This window comes from Sus scrofa, chromosome 9, assembly GCF_000003025.6.
Source record: "Sus scrofa isolate TJ Tabasco breed Duroc chromosome 9, Sscrofa11.1, whole genome shotgun sequence".
NCBI classification, from domain to species: domain Eukaryota; kingdom Metazoa; phylum Chordata; class Mammalia; order Artiodactyla; family Suidae; genus Sus; species Sus scrofa.
This window is the reverse complement of record NC_010451.4, coordinates 68664079-68689919: the sequence shown is the minus strand read 5'-3', so window position 1 is coordinate 68689919 and position 25841 is coordinate 68664079. Positions and strand designations below refer to the sequence as shown.

At 40.0% G+C, this 25841-nt stretch overlaps 1 long non-coding RNA gene across 3 annotated transcripts in view; it reads right to left on the bottom strand.

Annotated features, from left to right (window-relative positions):
• Window positions 1–25841, bottom strand: part of LOC110255471 — a 250550-nt gene that overhangs the window by 186638 nt on the left and 38071 nt on the right. The window contains exon 2 of one of the 3 annotated variants that reach the window (XR_002335797.1): window positions 21338–21663. The exons of the other annotated variants lie outside the window; for them this stretch is intronic. This is a non-coding gene — a long non-coding RNA (uncharacterized LOC110255471). Of the gene's footprint in view, window positions 1–21337; window positions 21664–25841 lie in introns of those variants that run through there. 3 annotated transcript variants of the gene reach the window in all.

The following is a 25841-nucleotide window of genomic DNA, read 5'->3' as shown; positions in this document are numbered from 1 at the left end:
AATTTCACTCCTTTGTATATGCCCAAGGGAAATGAAAACATATGTCCACACAAAAACTTGTACATAAATGTTCATAGCAGCATTATTCATAGCAGGCAAAAAGTGAAAACAACACCAATGCCTATTAACTGAATGATTAATGATGAATGAATAAGTAAAGTGTACTACATCCTTATAATGGAGTAATATTCAGCAATAAAAAGAAATGAAATAGTGACACATCATGGATGAACCTTGAAACATCACACTAAATGAAAGAAACCTGTCACAAAGGACCACATAATTTCTTCATTCCATGTACGCAAAATATCCAGAATAAGCAAATCTACATGGACAGAAAGTAGATGAATGGTTGCCTAGTGGCAACAGGGATGGAGAGATTGAGGGGGACAATTTAAGGGATATGAGGTTTCCTTTGGGGGTAATAAAAATATTCTAAAATTGATTTGTGATGATGGATGCACAACTCTGTGAATACACTAAAAGCTGCTGAATTGTACACTAAATGGGTTAGTTCTATAGAGTATGCACTATATCTCAATAAAGAGATTAGTCAATATGGAAGTGACATAGGAAAGATGGAAGAACTGATGAAAAATTTATCCACATTGGTTTCCTTGTGTATCACTCTAAACACCTTACACCTCAGATTCTATTTTGAATCTCTTTCTTGGGAGCAAAGAAACGATGAGTGTTCACCTTTCTGGAGGAGGATATTCTGCTGTGTTTCAGCATAACAATAGACATTTCTGGCAGGAACCCTAGTTAGATCCAAAGCTTCCAAAATTCCACCTATGAATACTCCTAGCCTTAGAGTGAAAGAAATTTATCGCAGAAAATTATCACCATGGTAGCAAAAAATAAAGGCTGTATTGCCTACAACTTTCAGTCTTGATTAAAAGAGTAACTGTTTTCTGATCATTGGAGAATGACATTGGACTTAAATTTCTAAATTTTAATATCAGGAAACATTTTCCCTACAAACTGGGACCCCACATATCCAATGAGCTGAAATGAGCTGACTTCACTGCCCAACATCAGCATGTGAGTCTGATCCGGGAAAGACGGTTCAAAAATCATAAGTTTCATTGGATGACGTTGGTTATTTCTACATTTATCCCTAGTTTCATATTTCCTTTTACTCTGGACCTTAGGCCAGACCTGTTAGGACAATGGAAGGAAAAGAGGAGAAAAGAAAATTTATCATAATCTTTTTTCAAGCTGGGCATGGAGTTGTCACAATTTTAGTTCAGAAAGAGCTTGACTTAACAGCAGGAAGGAGGCCCATCCTTCATTTCATCTTTTCAAGTCACGGAAGGCTTGGAAATAACAGGTTTTTTTAGCTTTTCAACTTCTCCAAATTAAAAAAATAAACGAAAATTTTTAAAATTCACCCCATCAGGAAAAAGAATCCCTCACACCATATATATAAATATATTTATGTATAAAATGATTACTATACTCATACTATGTACACTATAAACAGATGCAAAATAGAATTATAAATGAAAAGATTAATATGAATAAACAATATTCGTGAGAGACTTATTGGGTCTGTTAACAGTCCTGAACTATTTCCCTCACCCTAAAAATAATAATAATGCTTTAGTGAGGTAAAATAGGGGTGGTATAGGGAGTTCCCCTTTATACCTCAGTGGTCACAAATGTGACTAGTCTCCATGAGGTTATGGGTTCAATCCCTTGCCTCCTTCAGTGGATTAAAGGATCTGACCATGAACTATGGTGTAGGTTGCAAATGCAGCTTGTATCCAAGTTGCTGTGCCTGTGGTGTAGGCCAGTAGTTCCAACTCTGATTTGACCCCTAGCCTGGGAACCTCCATATGCTGAAAGTGTGGCCCTAAAAGGACCAAAAAAAAATTTTTAAAAAGTACTAGTGGTGTAATCACCTCTTAACAAAGCCAAAAAGAGAACTCAAATCATAGAACAGGGAGAGTGTCTGCTATGCCATTTTTTTGCTGTTCCTTTGTATTAGGATTGTCTTCAGTGAGTAGGATTATCTACAAATTCTTTCCTTAAATATTATGAATTCATTTAGCCATCTTGTGAAGGTTGATTTGATTAAAACTAGAGGTTATAATTTGTAACTCTTCTTAGCATGCCAAATGTTGCAATATGCTCAAAAAGAAACCACAAATGGAGAACATGACCAACAATCCTTCCAGGTTGTAAAATTTCCGGTGGGCTGCATAGCTGTCCAACAGACAGAGTCAAGATACCCTAGTCAATTCATTAATTCAGTATGAGTAATTGTTAACTTCTTTCCTATCACTTTATTAGATTTTTTAAAATTTTATTTTTTAAAATATTACTCTAATATTTTCCTTTTATATTATCCCAATGTATCTTGCACATACTAAGGTGTGTGCTCGCTCCTTTTGGAAACCATGGCTTTAGAGGTTAATCTAGCTAAAACTCCGATTATGTATCAAACCCTTGGACCAAAATATACATATGTCATTAGAAATGGGTTCTGTCTCATGTTACAGAATGCACAAAAAGAGTGTCTTAAACAAGATGGTTTGTTTCTCTTTCCAATAAACAAAGATTTGAGATAGGCAGCCAAGAGCTAGCTTGGTGCTCATGATATCAGTATCCTTCTACCTTGTTCTTTGCCCTCCACACACCTGCTTACCCTTCACTGTCCAAGACAGATGCTTGGGCTCTGGACATCACATCTATATCCCAATCAGCAGTAAAGAGAAACAGACAAGGAAAACACTTTTGTGAGTTTCACACAACACTTTGATAACATCCCATTGGAGAGCAATTACTCGAAAGTCTCCAGTGAGCTGCAAAAAAGAATCAGGGAATCAATTACAAAAGAGGACAGCCAAGATTCTCAGCCATAATGCATAAAGATGTATCAGTAAATATACAAAGAAACAAAGGAGTTCTGAAACTGACGGCACCAATGGCCTGAACCTAGCCAGAACACAAACTGGGACTCTAACCCAGACTAAACCCAGATTAGGACTTAAAACCAAAGGGGGGTTTTTTGGGGTTTTGTTGTTGTTGTTGTTTGTTTGCTTTTTAGGGAAGCACCTGTGGCATATGGAGGTTCCCAGGCTAGGGGTCTAATTGGACCTATAGCTGCCAGCCTACGTCACAGCCACAGCAAAGCAGGATCCCAGCTGTGTCTGTAACCTACACCATAGCTCGCTTGTGGCAACACAAGGCCAGGGATCAAACTCAAAACCTCGTTTCTGCTGAGCCATGATAGGAACTCTGAACCCACAGTTTTAAACTAGAATAACTCACCCAGTGTCTGGACTCACTGAGGATCAGGTTCCTCATGCCTCTGCACAGAAGCAATTCAGTGAGAGACAAAGTGATAGGCAAGATATAGATTTATTAAGATAGGAGACGCAAGCTGGCAGGCAAGGAGGCTCTTCTCTGAGGATTAGGTGGGCTACAATTTTATCATCCAAGGGGAGTAGGAGTTGGAAAAGACACTTCTTTCTCTTTCTTTAAGCAGTAGCTCCTCCTTAGTGTTCAGGAAAATATGTATTCAAATCAGCAGGAGGGTGGTTCTCAAACTCCTGCCCTTGGTCTGAATCTGAATGCAGGCTTCATCCCATCCCCCACCCAAAGACCTGAGGCAGTTCTCGAACCTCCAATAGTCAAAAAGCCTGTCTTGTTCTTATGGCTTTCTTGAGCAATTATTAACTTACAGTGATCTCCCAAAGTCCCCTAATTTTCCCTCTTTATCTATGATGCCTTATTGGGATTTCTACAGCTACCTGTGCCTACTCCATCCCTATCAGTTCTACCCTGTTAGAATCTTTTTTTTTTTTTTTTGTCTTTTTGCCTTTTCTAGGGCTGCTCCCACAGCATATGGAGGTTCCCAGGCTAGGGGTCGAATCGGAGCTGCAGCTGCCAGCCTACGCCAGAGCCACAGCAACGCAGGATCCGAGCCAAGTCTGCAACCTATACCACAGGTCATGGCAACACCGGATCCCTAACCCACTGAGCAAGGCCGGGGATCAAACCCACAACCTCGTGGTTCCTAGTCGGATTTGTTAACCACTGAGCTATGATGGGAACCCCTAGACCAATGTATTTCTTAAAAATATAACAACCCAGCTGAAATAATCAAATTCCACAAAACACACCTCTGGTTCTCCAGACTGCAGTCTAATTTGAGAATTTGGGGATTATACCGCAACAGAATATTTTGGCTGTGTTCTCTTCTAGGAGTTTGATGGTGTCTTGTCTTATATTTAAGACTTTAAGCCATTTTGAGTTTATTTTTATGCATGGTGTGAGGGTGGTTCCAGTTTCATTGGTTTACATGTGGCTGTCCAGTTTTCCCAGCACCACCTGCTGAAAAAACTGTCTTTTTCCCATTTTATATTCTTGTCTCCTTTGTCAGACTATAGGTGTCTGGGTTTATTTCTGGGTTCTCCATTCTGTTCCATTGGTCTATGTGTCTGTTTTGGTACCAGTATCACACTGTCTTGATTACCATGGCTTTGTAATATTGCCTGAAGTCTGGGAGAGTGATGCCTTCTGCTTGGTTTTTGTTCCTCAGAATCGCTTTGGCAATTCTAGGTTTTTTATGATTCCAGATAAATTTTTAGATTGTTTGTTGTAGTTCTGTGAAAAATATTATGGGTAATTTGATAGGGATTGCATTGAATCTGTAGATTGCTTTAAGTAGTATGGCCATTTTTATGATATTCATTCTTCTGACCCAGGAGCATGGAATATCTTTCCATTTCTTTGAATCCTCTTTAATTTCCTTGATCAATGCTTTATAGTTCTCAGCATGTAAGTCGTTCACATCCTTGGTCAGGTTTATTCTTAGGTATTTAATTTTGGCAGGTATGGAAAAGACACCTTAAAACTCCTAGAAGAGAACATAGGCGAAAAACTCTCTCACATCAACCGTACAAATGTTTTCTAAGGTCAGACTCCCAAGGCAAGAGAAATAAAATAAAAAAATAAATCAATGGGACCTAATCAAGCTGACATGCTTTTGCACAGCCAAGTAAACTATTAAAAAAACAAAAAAAGACAAGACAACCTATAGAATGGGAGAAAATAGTTTCAAATGATGCAACTAAACAAGGGCTTAATCTCTAAAATATACAAACTACCTATACAACTCAACAGCAAAAAACCAACAACCCAATTGAAAAATGGGCAAAAGACCTGAATAGAGAATTCTCCAAAGAAGATACACAGATGGCCAACAAGCACATGAAAAAATGCCTGACATCACTAATTATTAGAGAAATGCAAATCAAAACTATTACGAGGTATCTCCGCATACCTGTCAGAATGACCATCGTTAACAAGTCCACAAATAACAAATGCTAGAGAGGGTGTGGAGAAAAGGGTACCCTCCTACATGGAAATGTAAATTGGTACAACCATTATGGAAAACAGTGTGGAGGTATCTCAGAAACCAAATATACAACTACCATATGACCCAGCAATCCCACTCTTGGACATATATCCAGATAAAACTTTCCTTGAAATAGACACATACACCCACATGTTCTTTGCAGCACTATTCACAATAGCCAAGACATGGAAACAACCTAAATGTCCATTGACAGATGAATGGATTAAGAAGATGTGGTATATAGATGCATAATGGAATACTACTCAGCCATAAAAAAAGAACAAAATAATGCCATTTGCAGCAACATGGATGGAACTAGAGACTCTCATGGTAAGTGAAGTAAGTCAGAAAGAGAAAGACAAATACCATATGATATCACTTACATCTGGACTCTAATATGAAGCACAAATGAACCTTTCCACAGAAAAGAAACTCATGGACATGGAGAACAGACTTGTGGTTTGTCCAGGGGGAGGGGGAGAGAGTGGGATGGACTGGGAGTCTGGGGTTAATAGATGCATACTATTGCATTTGGAGTGGATAAGTAATGAGATCCTGCTGTATGGCACAGGGAACTATACCAAGTCACTTATGATGGAGAATAATGTGAGAAAAAGAATGTATGTATATATATATATATATATATATATAGAGAGAGAGAGAGAGAGAGAGACTTTGCTGTACATGAGAAATTGACAAAACACTGTAAATCAACTATAATGGAAAAAATGAAAAACATTAAAAAATATATTGTAACAGAAAACTTTTTCCCCCTAAAAAAAGTTTATCTGCTTTCTAAGGATAGTACAGAGCTTTGCTTTAGTAAGCTCATTTCTGAGCTTGTGTATACAACTTACCATGTGGGAGTCAGATCAGAACTGAATTGCTACATATAATAGAGAGCAAAAGGTGTGAGCTGAAGGAGGGCAGAGGGTAGAATCCAGTAGGAAATGAGAAGCAGCATAAAAGCAGAGCACCGAAAGGGAAATGGTCAAAGAGAAACTTTCTGTGTCTCTGAGAAAGGGCTTTATTTAAGAGGTATATTAAGTTGTTTTCTGTGAATTGCAAGATATAAATCCCCTCCTCCCTCTTGTCTCCTTCAGTAAAATCTACGATGCTTATTCATGCTTTCTTATAACTGAAAGAAACTTGAAGGTCTGAATTCTGTGTCTAGTTGACTATGGGCTATAATAGAGACAGAAATTAAAGGACAAAGAAGAATCAACATGAGAATGGTAATAATAATGTGAAAATGGAGGCCACGACATTCTTATTAAAGCCAAATTTGTATATAATTAGGTAAATTGATATGGGATTTTCTTATCCCCCATGTTCCCCCTGATAGAACCAGAAATTAAATATAGATCTATTTACATGCCTTGAAATATTTTTTGAATGCATTTGAAACTTGCATTGAATATTTTGTCTAAGGTTGGAAAGCTTCACCACACTATAAAATCTTCAGAGTTCTTTTAAATGAATGCACTGTAGTTTAAAGCATTGAATAAGAAACTGCCTATAAATAGGGTCTGACTGAACAAAACAGGGACAGGAGAAAAGGACAGAGAAAAAGCGAGGTGGATTCAGCGCAAAAGGGACTCCTGCCACAGGGAGAAGGCCAGATAGCTCCACGCAATTGGCCTATAAGTCTGAAAAAGCCCACTAGTCTATGTGGAATCAGATTGGATCTTGGTCAGGAGGAAGACCACATCCAAGAGAGATGAAATAAAAGGTCAGCACAGATAGGCTGAGGGCTAGGACAAATATCCCCATAACTCTGGCAGGGTGACCCAGCTGACACTGCTGGTTGACTAACCCAGCTTCCACAGCACACCTATCCCATCCAGGGATTGGACAAGTGGGCATCAGGTGACCAACGATCAGCCAATGAGATATAAGCAGAAGTTTATGGGTGGGGCTTTCAGGAAAGCTCGCTCAAAGGGAAAGAAGCAAGTGCTATATAAGTGACTTTCCACTTCTCTCCCAAAGGTACACAACACAGGAGCCATCTTTCAACCACGAAAGTGGAAAGCACACATTAAGGATGGCAGATCCAGAAGGCAGAGGAGCCTGAAAACCTAAGGCTGTCCTTGATTGGCTGCATTAGGAACATCCCAACACATTAAGTAAAAACAAAAAAACAAAAATAGACCAAAAAAAAAACAAAAAAACAAACAAAAAAAAAACCACCCTTACCTATATAAATCACTATTAATTTTGTTTTCTGTTACTAACAGCTGAATAACAACTAATTCAAATAGCATTTGGAGCCCCGAATCAGGGTACTGCAAGCAACAGAACCTCAAATACTGAGTTGCCTGATAGGAGGTGATAACAACCAGTCATTCCAGACTACAGTGCAGAGGCCTGTGTCGTGTAAGGGAAGAACACGTGTGACTCATTTTGGAACACAAACCAGGAGTTCAACACAGTTTGCAGTTTTAAAATACTAAGGACTTTTCAGAATGTGGGGATCTGATGGTTAGGTCCCTGCAATTTTCAGCCAGTTCCCACAACAACAACAACAGAAAGGATAAACTCAGACCAGAGCAAGCCATCCTGCTTACACACATAGAAATACAACATTACTGAGATATATTCTGCCTTCAGCAAGCAATCTCGATCGACTCAGAGTCCCCAGTTAGGATTCTTTCAGGGTAAGAAAAGCCAATTACTTCTGTATCCCATATCGAAACTTACAAGTTGTGAAACAGCAACCTTGACAGAAAATGAGGTTGGTGACCCTGCACTGTCTTAACCACGTTTCATTAAAAGTTCCTTGGCAGGAAAAAAAAGGGGGGGGCTAAGCCCACAGTAAGGGTGGTCATTCCACCCAAGAAGATATTTCAGGTTTCTGCAAAGCAGCAGCCATTAAAGTTAATGAGGGTATTCAAAATGCAGAAGCCAAAACTTCTCAAGCTTCACACTTAAGCAGATTTGTTGTAGTTCTTGACACTTAAATCTACTGGAAGCAACTAAACTAGCAGCCTAAGTTTTTGAGGGAACCAAACAGCCAAAGAAAACCCAAGTCTCACTGCAATGGCTAGTAAGTGGATAATTCTTAGATAATCAATCCCCAGGATTATAAATGAAAATAGGATGTCATATGCATAGAAAAATTCAGGGAATGACAAAAGAGAGAGAGGTTTAAATTTTAAATGTAATAACATATTTTTTAAAAAGCTCATGAGAAAAATTGGAGGGAGTTCCCATTGTGGTGCACCAGAAACAAATCTGAATAGTATCCATCAGGATGCAGGTTTGACCCCTGGCCTCCCTCAGTGGGTTGGGGATCTGGCATTGCCATGAGCTGTGGTGTAGGTTGGAGAGGAGGCTTGGATCCTGCGTTGCTGTGGCTGTGGTGCAGGCCTGGATCCCTAGCCTGGGAACTTCTATGAGCCGCACCTGAGGCCCTAAAAAGCAAATAATATTGATATATAAGTAAATAATAAAGTTGGAAAGGTAAATTTGATGAAATCAACCAAAGGAGATTTAAAAACAACAACAAAAAAAAAGACAAAGGTATGGAAAATAAGAAACAGAAAAGCAAATGAGAGTATGATAAAGTTCATAGAGTCCAATAATCAAACAGGAGAACCAAAAAGAAAGCACAGAGAGGTAAAAAGTATTAAAGAAATTGTCTAGCATGCTCAAAACTGAAGAATGTGTGTCCCATTTAAAAGGACCCATCAAGTTCTCAGCACTGCACAAAAATAGACTTTCACCAAGGCAAATTATTGTAAAATTTCAAACACTGGAAAAAAAAAAAAAGGAGAACCCCTCAAGAGTCCAGAGAGAAAAAGTAGATCAGTCAAATAATCAGAAGAGAGAATAGCATCAGATTTGACTATGGAAGCAATGCTTCAAAATTCTTCACGAAAAATTATCTACAGCCTAGATTTCTCTGTCAAGCCAAACATCCAGTCAAATGTGTAGGAAAAATAAAGGCAGTATCAGACGTTCAAATCTAAAATGTTAACCCCATGTGCTTTGGGAGGTACAAATGAGAGCACTCAATCAGAAAAGAAGGAATAAACTCAAAAAGAGGAATGTCTGGACACAGGAGATGCAACACCAAATAAAAGGGAAAGAAGTCATATAGCTGAGAATAAGGGATATCCCAGGACTCCATCTGTGTTCCAGGTATAGAAGACTACCAGTCTATACCACAGTAGGTTGACTCCCTGGCAAAGAAAGGAGGATGAATTATACATAAAACCTCGTATAAATGAGACTAGGAACTTGGAAGATAATCTGAAGTTGAGCTATTGATAAATACACAGAAAACCAAGCAAATAAAGAAAAAAAGACAAGATTTTTTAAAAAGACTTGCAGCCCGGGAAAAAGAGAAAATTATGCCAGAAAGAAAATTAATCATAGTTTAACATGTATCATCTCTAAAGATGTATATCCAAAATTATGCAAAAAAATGAATACGTAGTTAACCCAAATGATGGTGTAAATATAGAGTGAGAATGGAGATGTGAGCATATGCGTGTTGGGGAAAAAATGGGGGGAAAGAGCTCCATCTTCATATTCCATAGTGGAAGATCAACTGGCCAGTGTGTTTTAGAGAGGTAGAGATAAATGTCTGAAGAATCATCTCAAAACTATTGAAAGGGGTTGCCTCTGGGGAAGAGGAAATGAAAGCAGGAGAAATGAGACTCTCTACTTAAAAACTATGCATTTAGTGACTCCTTGAACTATATGCATTTATAACATTGACTAAAAATACATACATTAAAATTCACTAGCAAGAGGCCAAATACTCTAGTAGAAATTAAGCCAAGGGCACTGAAACAGTTCACAAAGTAAGAAATAACAATTGACATTCTAGGGGCTATAATGTGTAGTGTGGTGATGTGGGATGTCAGTTCCTAGACCAGGGATTGAATCTGGGCTACGGCAGTGAAAGTGCTGAGTCCTAACCACTAGACCACCAGGGAACTCCCCAATTAACATTTTCAAACAGTCTAAATATTCTCAGTCTCACTTGGAATTGAAGATACGAAAAGAGATACTTTTCAAACTTATTGAGAAAGACCAAAATAAACAATGAGAGTATCTTGGAGTAGGGTAGATACAAGCAATATTACACTTGATATAAGGAAAAATTTATGCAGCTCTCGGTGGGGTTCTTTAGCAATATTTACAAAACTTTAAGAAAGTTGATATTCTTTCACCCAGTAATTTAAGGCACTGGAATTTATCCTAAAGAAATAATTAGAAATGTGGGAAGAAAGAAAAAAAAAAAAAGAGTTCTCATCGTGGCTCAATGGAAATGAATCTGATGAATCTGACTAGCATCCATGAGGATGCAGGTTCTATCCCTGGTCTTGCTCAGCAGGTTAAGGATCCGGCATTGCTGTGAGCTGTGGTGAAGGTCTCAGATCCAGCTTGGATCCTGCATTGCTGTGGCTGTGGTATAGGCTGGCGGCTACAGCTCCAATTTAACCCCTAGCCTGGGAATATCCATTTGCCGCAGGTGGGGCCCTAAAAAGACAAAAAAAAAAAAAAAAAAAAGAAAAAGACATGTGGCAAAGTTTTGTATATAAGGATGGTTATCAACCACTTTGCTCATAACAGAAAAAAAAACTGGAAATAATTTCACATACGCAGCAACAGCAGAATACATAAATACAATATAAAATGCAAAAATATACTTCTATTAAAAGTGATGATGTAGATCATATTGGCCTAGAGATATGTTCAGACATATCTTAGGTAGAAAAGAGTAAATTACAGAATAATATATGTAATGAGAAACTTTTTTGTTAAAAATAACTGTTATATTGCTTAAGAAAAATCAAAAGATGTACAACAAAATTCTTTGTGTCTCTGTACACAGTATTTCAGGGGTTTTGGGGGGTTTTTTTGGTTAATATATGAGTAACACCTAAAATAGTACCCAGTGTATAGTATGCACTACCCATAAGTGTTGGCAATGACTAGCTATCAGTATATGTAGAAACATTAGAAATTTTTTCTACAGTGACTACTTTTTTGACTTAGGCACTTAAAATTATAAGTGGAAATTTTAAAATAACTATTAAAAAATAATAACAAAAAAATGTAACAAAGATCCCAGTAAGGGCATAATTTGCATTCCCACCTCAAAAATTTTATGATATCCAGGCAGAACTCAGGGAGTGCTATGAAGACCATCATGACAGTCCACAGAATAAATGATGACTTTGACTTTGAGAATCATGAGTCTCACAGATGAGGTCAGGGACTACCCTGATGATTACACTAGAGATGGTGGAACAAATGGAAGGAAGTAGAAGAGAATAAGAAAATAGGTGCCTCTACTAGTCAGACCCCTGGTGGGTAACAGATGGTACTCTCAAATGGAGTCATGAAGGGCAGGTCATTAAAGCCACCATTTACAAAAGTGTGAACAAGGCTTAGAGGCACCAACAGGAAAGGTGCAGTGTCCAAGCTAGAAACAGCCGGCTGCTACTATTACACTTCAGCCAGAGGAATGACAAGAGGCAGCAGTTCCAGCACCCTGAGGAAATGGCTTTCTGGAGAGGGTCACTGCCAGGAGCTGTGATTTTGGGTGGAGGGTTGCAAGGTACCCCTTGGCACCTTGGTAGGGAGAGACCCCGCAGACCAAGGACAGCTGCTTCATTCTTCTTTCACCCTTGATTGACTGATAGGGTCTCCCATTGCCCAAACTTAATCCAAAGCCAGAGATCAAGGCAACGCATTGAGGTCATATTCCCTGTGAAGTGATTAGCATACAGAAGGCTCTAGAGTGTTTCTGAAAGAGCAAATGCAAAGCACTCAACACACTACCCTTACCTTATCAGAGCATGGGTTGTGTGAGAGAAGAATGTCCTTGCCCATCCCTCAGTGGTGATTTCAGTTGCCACCCTGATCCTAGCACAAGATAGCAGATTCCATAAAAAATAAATAAATAAATAAAATATTCCGCTACATGCCTATTGTTTCTTTTTTTTGTCTTTTTGCTATTTCGTGGGCCGCTCTCACGGCATATGGAGGTTCCCAGGCTAGGGGTCGAATTGGAGCTATAGCTGCCAGCCTACGCCAGAGCCACAGCAACGCAGGATCTGAGCCGGGTCTGCGACCTACACCACAGCTCACGGCAACGCCGGATCGTTAATCTATTGAGCAAGGGCAGGGATTTAACCCGAAACCTCACGGTTCCTAGTCGGAATCGTTAACCACTGCGCCACAACGGGAACTCCCCTACTGTTTCTTAAATGCTTGACTTTAGCAGCTTCCTAAGAGACACTCCATTCATTTCCCTGTCCTTAAGATAAGGATCAAGGATACTACTTCAGTGTCTTCAGATTCAGTTGCTCCTGGACTTCATCTCCAGTTCTTTTCTAGCTCCACTTTCATCTCCTGTGTGTGTGTGTGTGTGTGTGTGTGTGTGTGTGTGTGAAGAATACTGCTCCTAGTTCAACTTTTATAGGTAAATAAATATGCCAAACCAGCTACTCCTAGCTTTGTGCATATGACAAAAACACTTCCTCTCTCCCCCATTGAATCAGCCAGGATAAGCTAAGTCAAACCAAGCCAATGAAAAACATCAAAATCTAATGGCTTTAAACCGCAAGGTGCATGTATTGCCCTCTCCATCATATATAAGCCAGGGATCTCTTCTCAACGTTATTGCTCAGGAACCCAGCTAACAGAAGACTTTCTCAACACAATGTTTCCATGATCTGAGGCAGGGAAAACCATGGTTATACAATGGCTTTTAAAGCTTTTTTGTGGAATTATACGTGTCAATCCCTTCCACTCACATTATATTGTCCAAATGAAGTCACATGGCCAAGGTTAAGTTCAAGCCAGCAAAGGAAAATAATCCTACTATATACCCAGAGTGAGAGAAATTTCTTTTTCGAGCAGACCCTAGTGATGAACAGGTATACTCTACGGGTTCCACCAATAGTCTTAGAGGACAAGAACATTGAAAAAATAAAATCTGAAACCACACTATGAGATCAAAAAATTGTCCTTAAAGTAGCAAAGGTTATAATAATTTATTAGAGGTGTCAGAAACCATTTGAAACTAGTGGACCAAGCTGAGAGATTTGTTAGAAGCTAGATAGGGTCAAAAGAGCTTCACAAACTAATTCCTCCCTTCAGATTTCTCTTGAATGCAATAAATATTAACACTGCCAGTCACCCTACGAAGTGGCAAATCATGGGCAGATGTGACCTTAGAGGGTAGGCCTCAGAATAGAAACAGAGAGGTCATATTTATTATTCTCTCTGACTTAATAGGGGGTGGCAAGTGTGGACTCTGCCACCAGGCAGCAATAGGACTCTCTTACTCTCTCCAGGTCTCAGCTGAAATGTCTACTGGTCAGAGATGCCTAAACTCACACTTTCTACTCAACAAACATCCGGCCTCTGCCCCCACCATCTTTCTCCTATGCTTAAAATGCTTTATCTTCCTAACACTTATCACTATCTTATATGTATCATATTTATACTTTTCTTCCTATCCACTAAAACAGAAACTTTGAGAGCAGGGATTTTTATATAACCCCAGTACCTAGAAGAGTGCTTAGTACAAAGGAAGCACCTATTAAATATTTGTTGAATAAATAATGACTATAAGAGAGTTCTAGCAGGTGTTTGGAGGGAAGGCTAGCCTTTACCTATGGAAGGGTCTCAGCAGGACCTTTACCCTTTGAAGGAAGCACCTGTGATGGGCCTTGGGTTCAGACTCAGTGAATCCATATTGCGGCTCCCGTTCTAAGAATGTCTGCAGTGTTAAGTCCTTTACACTGATAACCCCATGCCTTCACTAGGGTCTTGCTAGATGTTTTAACCTAGTCTCAACTACTCCACATCACTCATTCAATGGAGAATAATGAGATTATAATATGTGCTTCTATGACTCCGTAAGAAACAGCTCTGGAATGGAGCTGGGTCTGCAGCCAATGGCTCCCTTAGCACTGTGGCCATTCTCCTATAACTTCCCTAAACCTACACAACCTTCAAAACTTAGGTGAGTCACTGGCTCAAGAAGTATTCTCTGAACCCCAAATGAGGCAGAGTACAAGGATTGCCTTTCTTGTAGCTTGTAACCTCCTCCATTATACATTTGATTCTTTTTTTTTTTTTTCCATCTTTTTAAGGCCACACCCACAGCATATGGGATTTCCCAAGCTAGGGGTTAAATCAGAGCTGTAGCTGCCAGCCACAGCCACAGAAACTAGGGATCTGAGCTGTGTCTGCAACCCACACCACAGTTCACAGCAACAGCAGATCCATAACCCATTGAATGAGGCCAGGGATTGAACCCACATCCTCATGGATACTATCAGGTCCATTATCCCTGAGTTACAACAGGGAACTCTTCCACATTTGATTCTCAAAACTCTAAGTCAGAGAGTTCCCGTTGTGGCTCAGTGGTAACAAACTGACTGGTATCCAAGAGGATGCCAGTTTGATCCCTGGCCTCATTCAGTGGGTTAAGGATCCGGCATTGCCATGAGCTGTAGTGTAGATTCCAATCACAGCTCTGATCCTGCATTGCTGTGGCTGTGGTGTAGGCTGGCAGCTGTGGCTCCCATTCCACCCCTAGCCTGGGAACCTCCAAATGCATTGAGTATGGCCCTAAAAAAGAAAAAAAAAAAAGACATATTTGAAGTCACATATACAAGGCTGCAAATGTAATTTGTCTATAAATTTTATAGCACAATTATTAGCCATGATTTTGATCACTGACTCAGTGTAAATGAAGAGGACTTATATTTTCAACAAACTAGGTGATTTTTTTACTGATCTCTCTCATGCTCTGTCTTTCTGCTTCTGTCTCTCATACACACACATACACACATACTTTTCATTTCCAGAATTTTCCATAATAGCCCATAAATCTCTGTGTTGAGGGGGATGAAAACTAAAATAGCCTAAGAGACAATAATACATCCCAGGGATGTTTCTGTAGTTGCTCTACTGAGGTCCTAAATGTTGAAGCCACCGCTAGAAACCCAAAGTTACATAAAGGAATCAGGTTAAGCAAAATCCTTTTTGCAGAAGGCTCTAGTCAGACTACACTCACAGGAGAATCAATCTGAATTCAAACCTTAAGGCTAGAAATGGAAAATAATAGAGCAATTTTTCCCTGAAGGAGAAAGCTTTTGATCCTAGCACCTATAAAATGCGATTGCCTCTGTTCTTTGCAGATTCTGATTTATCTAGTCTCTGAAAGGTCTGACTCTTAAAAGCAGAGGAAGCAGCCAGGTTTATCAAATACCTGATGCTCCTATTTTCTTGCTACCTGCAGTCCAATGGTCTCCTTTAATGGGTCAAAGTACTTAAGTGAGTTAAGAATAGATACCAAGTTTATTTCGAGACCAGGGCTTCTTAGCTTGCTCCCTTCCTAACATAGAAATCATCCTACCACTGCATTCTGTTGAGCTTTCTAACATTTCATACACACTTCATCACTTTCTAGTTATTCCTCCATTGAGATCTTAAACAAGAAAATGTGTGTGTGTGTGTGTGTGTGTGCACGCGCACGCTACATTAATTAATTGTATTCTGAAGGAATAGTCTACAGTTTCAAGTGCAAATATCTCATTCTGAAAGAATCCTCACACGTCTAGAAATTCCATACAAAGATCAGATTGCTGGAAGCACGTAACGAATAGCAAAGAAAATGCTGAGGAATATCAGATAATTGAAAGATAGGGAAATGAGCAAGTTGGAATTGTTACATTGTGTCTTGAAGAGAAGCTGGTCATTTTGCCAGAATAAGAGTGTGTCAATGTTAGCTGAGTAAAGGGAAATTGTAATAGAGCATGTTGAGAAGAAAGAGTAATAATACTAGGCAAATGGAGCATTTCAGAAAAAAATAAAACAGAAGTTCCTGTTGTGGCTCTGTGGATTAAGGACCCAACTAGTATCTGTGAGGATGTGGGTTCAGTCCCCGGCCTTGCTCAGTGGGTTAAGGATCCAGTGTTGCCACAAGCTGAGGCATAGGTCACAGATGTGGCTCAGATCTAGCATTGCTGTGGCTCTGGTGTAGGCTGGCAGCTGCAGTTCTGATTTGACCCCTGACCTGGGAACTTCCATATGCCACAGATGTAGCCTAAAAAGAAAAATTAAAAATAATAAAATATTCTGAAGCCATTGATCAGTTATCTACGTTTACTTAACAGTTGTGTGATTGTTCATTAGATCTATCCCACGGGCTGTCATACAGTTGGATTTTTAAAAAATACTAAAAGTTTAAATACCGAATATCCTTAAACATACAAGCTAGATACAAAGTGGAATACTGATTTAAGCAATACATACCATAACAGAAAGGCTGTTTCATTTTATTTATTTATTTTTTTTTATTTTATTTTATTTTTTTTTTGGTCTTTTTGCCTTTTTCTAGGGCCACTCCTGTGGCATATGGAGGTTCCCAGGCTGGGGTCTAATTGGAGATGTAGCCTCCGGCCAATGCCAGAGCCACAGCAATGCGGGATCTGAGCCGTGTCTGCAACCTACATCACAGCTCATGGCAATGCCAGATCCCTAACCTACTGAGAAAGGCCAGGGATCAAACCCACAATCTCATGGTTCCTAGTCGGATTCGTTAACCACTGAGCCACGACAGGAACCCCAGGGCTGTTTCATTTTAAACATTAATGAAAGCATTCCATGTTTCACAAGGCTCCTACCTCATTATTGTCTGGTCTAAATGCAGTGTTTGTGTCCTATATGATGTACTATTTGGCTGTATTGTCAATTCATTGGTGCATAATGTACCATATAATTGTGCATATGACATATTCAATTACCATGAGTTATTTCTTATTCAACATCTGCAATTTGTGTTACCTAATTATTCAATTTAAAAACATAGCTGTATTTCCATAAATGCATGGTTCTTACCACATGATTTCAAAATGAGGTACTAGGTGCCAACTGTGTACAACACTAGTAGAAATATATCTAATGGGTACATCAAATCTATGGGCCTGAAACTCCATAATGGCAGATCAACTTAAATTGAACAAAGAATTGATTAGGCTCAAAACAAATGGTCCCTATCTGTGTACTCAGTATATGTACATACAGAACCAGAGATTTCCACCAAGGTCACTGACCAAAGTCTGCTACGTGGAAGCTCTATGAGAATATATATTCACAAAACAGACTGTAACACCAATTTCTACACAATATTGTGGATTTGATAATACTCTTATTATTAAATGCACAAATACAGCTAAAGAATTGGAGTACCATGGCTTTTCCCACATTAGGTTGTCAGTATAAATAGCATCACTTAAATGTAGGCTTGTGCTTACCGATAAATTTGAGTGATAAATTACGAAGTAAATATTTGTATTTTAGATTCTTCATGGCAATGGACAGCAGGACACTCTTGATTGACCACTCTTTGAAAAGCTCCAACAGTTACCTTCTTGAAAATAAAGTAACATTTCTATATGTGGGATGTGCATACAGTAAGAGAATAGTTACTGTTTCCTCTGGGTAAGTAGCTCATTCAGAAAAGGAAAAAAAAAAAAGTCTCATAGTAGCATACCTCGATGACAGAAGTTTGGGAATTTAAAATGTCACTTTAACTTTGTTCTTACCTGCTTTCAACTCTTACCTGGTCTAGTCTTACAGCTAGTTTAGTCTCCCCAGCTTCTCCACATTGCCCTCACCTCTGGTTCCACTGCCCACCTTCCTACATCTCTGGACTCTTTCCTCTGGTGTGAACTACCTCGGAGTCTTTCATCAGTATTCGGAAGGAGAAGCATTTGTTTATGCTTCTCACCCCTCATTCAACAGGTATGTCATGACTGTTACACGTCAGGTATTTTTCTTGTCCCTGAGGACACCGATGTAAACAAGAAACTTCTGACTTGTTCTCACAGCCTTACAAATGCCACCATTCTACCAGATCTCATGGCAGTAGGGCTAGAGAAGGTAGGAAAGAGGACAGGCAAAGTGGTAGGTGACAGAACCCAGGCTCCAATGTAAGGTGCTGGGGAAAATCAGGCTGTGGTGAACAAGTGCAACAGTCATCATCACCTTGACTGGCTCCAATCTTTGGATCCACTGAGTTGCCAGGTCAGATCTCCAGCCCCCAGTGAAAATGCCCTTTGGCAGTACTCTTATCCACCCTGGACTTCGAATACCAGCCATGATGCTCAATACTAGATGTCAAGCATCTTTTACTTTTATCTTTAAACCAAAGTGAAAAAAGGAACTGAGTCTTCAACTTCTTTTATAATTCTCCAAGCTACTCCATTTGGTTCCCCAGGCACCATGGGATATGATACTTTTAACTAATTACATTCTTGGGGAGTTCCCATCGTGGCTCAGTGGTTAACAAATTCAACTAGGAACCATGAGGTTGCAGGTTCGATCCCTGCCCTTGCTCAGTGGGTTAAGGATCCGGTGTTGCCTTGAGCAGTGGTGTAGGTCACAGATGCGGCTCAGATTCTGTGTTGCTGTGGCTCTGGTATAGGCTGGTGGCTACAGCTCCGATTAGACCCCTAGCCTGGGAACCTCCATATGCCGAGGGAGCGGCCCAAGAAATGGCGAAAAGACAAAAAAAATAAAATAAAATAAAATAAATACTAATTACATTCTTATTGGGTTTAATTGAGAAAAGGCATGAACTCATCTAGTTTTACATTTATTTCAAGATCCTGGAGTTCTACCTGAAACAGAAAGATAGTCTGTCTCCTTACTGCCTTAGTCTGTTTCAGGTAGAACTGCCATCTACTGACTGCCTGGGTTTCGATAGGTTTTACGACGGGTCACATTTTATATCTCGTGGATACTTGAATAGAGCTAACAGTTTTACATGTTACAGGAGATATATCCTATGCTTAATTTGTGGTCCTCCTTTCTTTTGAAATTGTCTGCACTCATTTAACATGCCATTAAGAACAAAATGGTACCCGGAGAGATGAATAGCTTAGGAGCCACTATTTTTATCCCTTAACAAAAATCCAGAGTTCCTGTTGTGGTTCAGTGTTAAGAATCTGGCTAGTCTCCGTGGGGATGTGGATTCAATCCATAGTCTATCTCAGTGGGTTAAGAATCTGGCATTGCCATGAGCTATGGTATAGATTGCAGATGTGGCTTGGATCTGGTGCTACTATGGCTGTGGTGTAGGCTGGCAGCTATAGCTTCAATTCAGCCTAACCTGGGAACTTCCTTATGCTACAGGTTCATCCCTTAAAAAAAAAAGAGAGAGAGAGAGAGACAAGAAAAAAAATCCATTAGAAGTTGAGATGTGAAAAAACATTTGGAAACGTGTGTATACTCATCTCTCCTCCAGGTAAATGACCAGAAGTGCCTTAAAAATGCGTGAGTGGGAGAGTTCCCATTGTTGCATAGCAGAAACAAATCTGACTAGTATCCATGAGGATATGGGTTGGATCCTTGACCTTGCTCAGCGGGCTTGGGATACAGTGTTGCTGTGAGCTGTGGTGTAGGTCACAGACACAGCTCAGATGCAGTGTTGCTGTGGCTATGGCATAGACTGGCAGCTGCAGCTCTGATTCAACCCCTAGACTGGGAACTTCTAAATGTGGCAGGTGTGGCCCTAAAAAGACACACACACACACAAAAAAAAAAAAAAAACAGTGTATGAATGGGCCATTATTAACATTTCCCAAATCATGGTTGTTTTTAAGCCTATGACAAACTGTATTTTGAGAATTCTTTTAAAGGGGCTATATTTAAAAGATATCAACAATTCAAACCTAGAATTTACATGGACAAAGTTTTCTAATTTGGGAGCATTATCAAGCCTATTATTACTATATCCTATCTAATTTTCACATTACTATATTAGTAATTTAAATATATAAGGAAATGGTACTTCATAATATTAAATGTTTGAGCTCTCACACAATATAATTTAGCGAGAATATCCATGCCAAGTAGCACCAAAGATCTTTTTGTTTTCTTCCTTAGATTGACTTTATTAAGGTATAATTTACATTCAATAAAATGTATCTGTTTTAATGAACAAGTCCTATAAGATTTGGCAAATGTGTACAACCATGTGGTCACCTAGTCAATATGACAACCCAGACGTCGAACGTTCTCATCCCATTAAAAGTTCCAGCATGCGTCTTTGCATTCAACCCCCCAATCCCTAGCACCAAGCTGCCACCAATCCACTACTGCTGTGGATTCGTTTCCCCTGTTCTAGAATTTCATACACAGTAGTTCCCCCTTATCCACAGTTGTGCTTCCCACATTTTAGTCGACTGGGTTCAAAAATAATACATGGAAAATTCCAGAAATAAACAATTCATAAATTGTAAATTGTGCAATATCCTGAGTAGTGATGAAATCTCATACCATCCTTCTCTTTCCCACCCAGGATATGAATCAACCCTTTGTCTGGCACATCCACGCTGTACACGCTACATGCCTATTAATACAGGACTAAATGTAATACATATGGGGACTAGATATAATGCATATGGGGATCCAGTTGCAGGTACTGGAGGCCTTAGAACATATCCCTCACAGATAATGGGGAACTAGTGTAAATGGAGTCATACAGCCTGCACACTTAAGTCTGGTTACTTTTTTTAATAATGTTGAGATTCATCCATGTTGTTGCCTGTTTCCGTAGTTTATTCCTTTTCATTGCCCAGTGGTATTCCATTGCACATTGTGCCACAATTTGGTTATCCATTCATCCATTGATAGACATTTCAGTGGTTAAAAGATAATTTTAGTAGCATTCTGTCCTTGTTTTCACCACAGCTGGGTGCATGTGGTATGTGTGATGGAGTATAGTGGTGTGTGTTGTGGGGTTGGGGGGTGGTTTGTGTGGTTTGCCATGTGGTGCCTTTGGTCATGCATAGACTAGAGGGAGAGTGAAGAGGGAGGGATATTTCTAGTTCTAACTTTGGACGTTCTCTCCCAAATTAGGCTTCTTGGGCAATTCCCCAACCTTTGATCTGCTGAAATAAAATAAGACGCCTTTTTTCATTTTAAAGTTTTACTGATTGTCATTCAGAGAACCATCAATGGATGATGGTGGGCTCATAGCAAAGCCTGATATGCACCAAGTTCTAACATGGTGGTCCCTGGATGTCCAGCCCTGACTCCTTTCTGAGCTGGTCACTGGAAGGCATGACTGCCCCCCTAGCTCCAACTGGACTTTCATGAAGCATATTTGAGGATGGAAATGGCAAGTTCTCTCTAAAGGAAACTTGCCAAGCATGGAGGATGCCAACAAGATTGTCTGTTGACCCAGATGGAATTTTTCTTTTCCAAGCGGGTGATGGCCAGTCCTCTATATTAGTGTCCTGGGGCTGTCAGAACAAATTACCAGAAAACAAGCAGCTTGAAACAATAGATATTTACACAATTCTGAAGATCAGAGATCTAACAATGTGCCAGCAGGGCTGTGCTTCCTGTCCTGGGGCAGGGCAGATTCCACACCTGCCTCTTCTAACTTCTGGCAGCTGTGTCATACTTTGGCTCTGGCCACATCTCTCTCTGCCCCAACCTCACTTTACCTTCTCCTTGGTGTGTCTGTGTCACCAATCTTTGCCTTTCTCTTATAAAGACACATATGATGGTATTTAGGGCCTACCTAGATAATCCAGAGTTATAGTCTCTTCTCAAATTCTCAATACAATGACATCTGCAAGGTCCTTCTCTCCACATTAAGGTAACATCTGAGGTCCAAGAATTAGGACTTAATATCTGTGAGGGAGTGAGCATCTTCAACCTACTACAGCCTTGGCCATTTTCTGGGATCTCAAAAAAGTCACCTGAGACTCAGCATTTCATATGTAAAATAATAGTCAATATCCTATAGTTCTTTACTCACCAACAAGTTAAGCTTCAAGTTCACCTGTATTTTGACCCAAGGGCCAAAGAAGGATTTGATTTTTTTTTATGGCTGCACCTGCAGCATATGGAAGTTCTCAGGCTAGGGGTCAAATAAGCATTGCAGCTGCTGGCCTACACCAACCACAGCCACAGCAACACCAGATCTGGGCTGCATCTGCAACCTATACCTCAGCTTGCAGCAACGCCAGATCCTTAACCCATAGACCAAGGCCAGGGATCAAACCCACGTCCTCACAGACATTATGTCAGGTTCTTAACCTGCTGAGCCACAACAGGATCTCTGAGAAGGGTTTGATTTTGCAAGCCCAATGCATTTCTACAACATAAGAGTATGAGTTTATTCCTTCAAAGCTATAAGAATACATCTCCAAATATACTATTTTCCTACTTGCTGCCATATATGTATTCATTTATTAGTTCAATCCACAAATACTCACCTGTTTACTCTTTGCCCAGAGACACCAAGCAAATTCCCTGTCCTCATGGAGCTTATATTCTAAAGAGGACAGTCTCTAGGTAAAGTTCTATCATGCCATTGAGTCAGAGAGAGAGGAAAGAAAAGCCAAGGAAAGAGTGTATCGCTGAAGTAGCTGCTGGAGTACCAGGGGCCTGCTATTGCCAGGACTTCCAGGAAGGCATCCCAGAATTGTCCAGTAGAAAGACAGGAGTGTGGCATATGTACCCACAGGCTTCTGCCCAACACAGGGCAAGGGTTGCCTCCACACCATTAACTTCCTTGCACTTTGAGCTGCTCTTGGGTGTGGACTGAGCAAGCTCCTGCCAACCCAGAGAAGGCCCCAAGACAGAATATTCTGCACTCTGGAGGGAGGCACTGGTACATGAGGAGAGTCTGTGTCTTCACAGCACTGTCCACTATGGCTGCAGAGGAAATCAAAAGCGAACAACAGAAAAGAAGAGATGGTACATATATACTATGGAATATTATAGAGCCATAAAAAAGAATGAAATTTTGTCATTTGCAAGAATATGAATAGACCTAGAGGGTATTATACTGAGTGAAACAAGTCTGACAAAAAAGGGCAAACACTCTATGTTATCACTTATGTGCAGAATCTAAAAAATAGGACAAACAAATGAATATAACAAAACAGAAACAGACTTACAGATATAGAGAACAAACCAGTGGTTACCAGTGGGAAGAGGGAAGGGAGAGGAGCAAGATCGATGAAGGTGATTAGGAGGTAAAAACTGTTATTTATAAAATAGATAAGCTACAAAGACATATTATATAGCATGGGAATATAACCAACATTTCACAGTAACTTTAAAGGAGCATAATCCATAAAAATATTTAATCATGTTGTACACCTGAAACTAACAATGTTTTAAATCAACTATACCTCAATAAAAAAAAAATTAACTGGACCAAGGCAACAGGACAGGGCCACCAGAAGCCTCTGCTTAACAGATACTGACCATATTACCTCTGCCTTTGCACTTAATCCACATAATGTTGTGAGATACTCAAAACTGGAATTCCCACTGTGGCTCAACAGTAACAAGCCAAACTAGTATCTATGAGGATGCAGGTTTGATCCCTGGCCTCACTCAGTGGGTTAAGAATCTGGGGTCGCCATGAGCTGTGGTGTAGTTCACAGATGCAGCTTGGCTCTCGCATTGCTGTGGCTATGGTATATACCAGCAGCTGTAGCTCCCATTTGACCTCTAGCATGGGAAATTCCATATGCCACAGGCGTGGCCCCTAAAAAAATAAATAAATTTTAAAAACCCTCAAAACTAAGCACAGAGAATACATATGCAATTGACCATGAGCAACTAGAGAGGCCAGCATAGCTACAAAGACATCAAGATAGTGAATAGGGAGTTCCTGTCATGGCACAGTGGTTAACGAATCCAACTAGGAACCATGAGGTTGCTGCCCTTGCTCAGTGGGTTGACGATCCGGCATTGCCGTGGGCTGTGGTGTAGGTTGCAGACACGGCTCGGATCCCGCGTTGCTGTGGCTCTGGCGTAGGCTGGCAGCTACAGCTCCGATTGGACCCCTAGCCTGGGAACCTCCATGTGCCGCAGGAGTGGCCCAAAAAATAGCAAAAAGACAAAAAAAAAAAAAAAAATAGGGAACAACTGCCATCCTCATCTGTTGGTAGAAAAATTGATACTCCCTTCCACTGTAGAGTAACTCCATTTGGATTAGGACAAATTTATAATTGGAAGTCTGCAAGCAGAGGGACTTTTCTGATTCTGATCTCACAGGCCTTTTGTGAGGCGTAAATAACCTAATTCATGGAAAAGCACTTGCTCTATGAGAAGACACTATATAAAGGTTAGTTTTATACAAATTTACAGGAGGGTTTAAAGCCTCAGCTCTGTTCCTCATCCAGATTCAAAGGCCCACTATAGCCAGATACCCAGCAGGTATCCTAGAGTTTACAGGATGCTGTTATTATTTTTTGCTTCTGCCTGACACAGGCATTCTGTGATTTCCATCTTCCAAGAATCAAAGCCCTGTGCAAATGTCACCCAAGGAAACAGACTAAGTCCTTTCCTGTGTGCCCGGGGCCTGATCACTAACACAGCACTTACCATGTGAGGCTGCCCTTTATATAAATGCTTCTCTGGCCTCATCAACAGTGAACTTCTTGGAAGCAAGGCCTCCATCTGACTCTCCTTTGAATGCCTAGCATGTGGCATTATATTTGGCACAGACTATGCATTCGATAAATGTTTGTTGAAATTGTTGAATTAATTTGCCATCAAACAACAAAAGCCTCCTTCCCACTTAGCTGGGTCTCCCAGCAAGCAGTCGGGCCCAGCAGGGTGGACGACATGAAGGGAATTCATTTGAAATCAATTTATTTGGGAAGAACATGTACTGTATTCAATGAAATTATTGTTTCATCTTCTTTGTACATAGCTTCAGAGCGGTACATGATCATAATGTTATGTCAAATATCAAGTCCCTTAAGTCATGCAGAGGTATGTTACTTTTTGGACATAGCATATACGTCACTAGAAAAACAATGTGATCAATCCTGCAAGAACTAAACCCTGGAGTCACAGAAAATGAAAATGCTAACAATTCACCTGATAATGGCTGGGTCTTATACAGTTAAACAACAACAGAAACTCCTACCAACTCATAGATCTTTAGATGCTGCACATACTCATAAAATGATGAATTTTAAGAAAAAGGCATCTCTTCCAAAAAAGAGGGAACCATATGGTTCATTTTGAAATCAGTAGGCTCCATTCCAATGTAAAAGATGGCAGACCAGAGCCCCACTCAAGATTACTGAGATGACTTCAGGAGAGCCTGTCCTAGGTTTTCTGAAACTAAAGAGAAATACGCAGGGGTTCTATCAAGCCATGGAGCGGAAAAATACATAAACCTGACTGCGTGATAACACCTTTGAAGTGGAGAAAGGCCTTGTTGAAATGCTTCATTTCAACAAGGGTAGCTAGTTTAGTGCCGCCCAAGTGTAGCGAGTCTAGTGCAGTTGTGCTATAGACCATGCTTTCTTCCCAGGAGATGAAAATGATTGTCAACTAGGCATTAGAAAACTTCAAAAGTTTCCCGTTAAAGTTCAGTGATGATCTGTTTTGCACACATCTTCAGGAGTTGGCTTTAATATAGGCAACGTCAATGGCT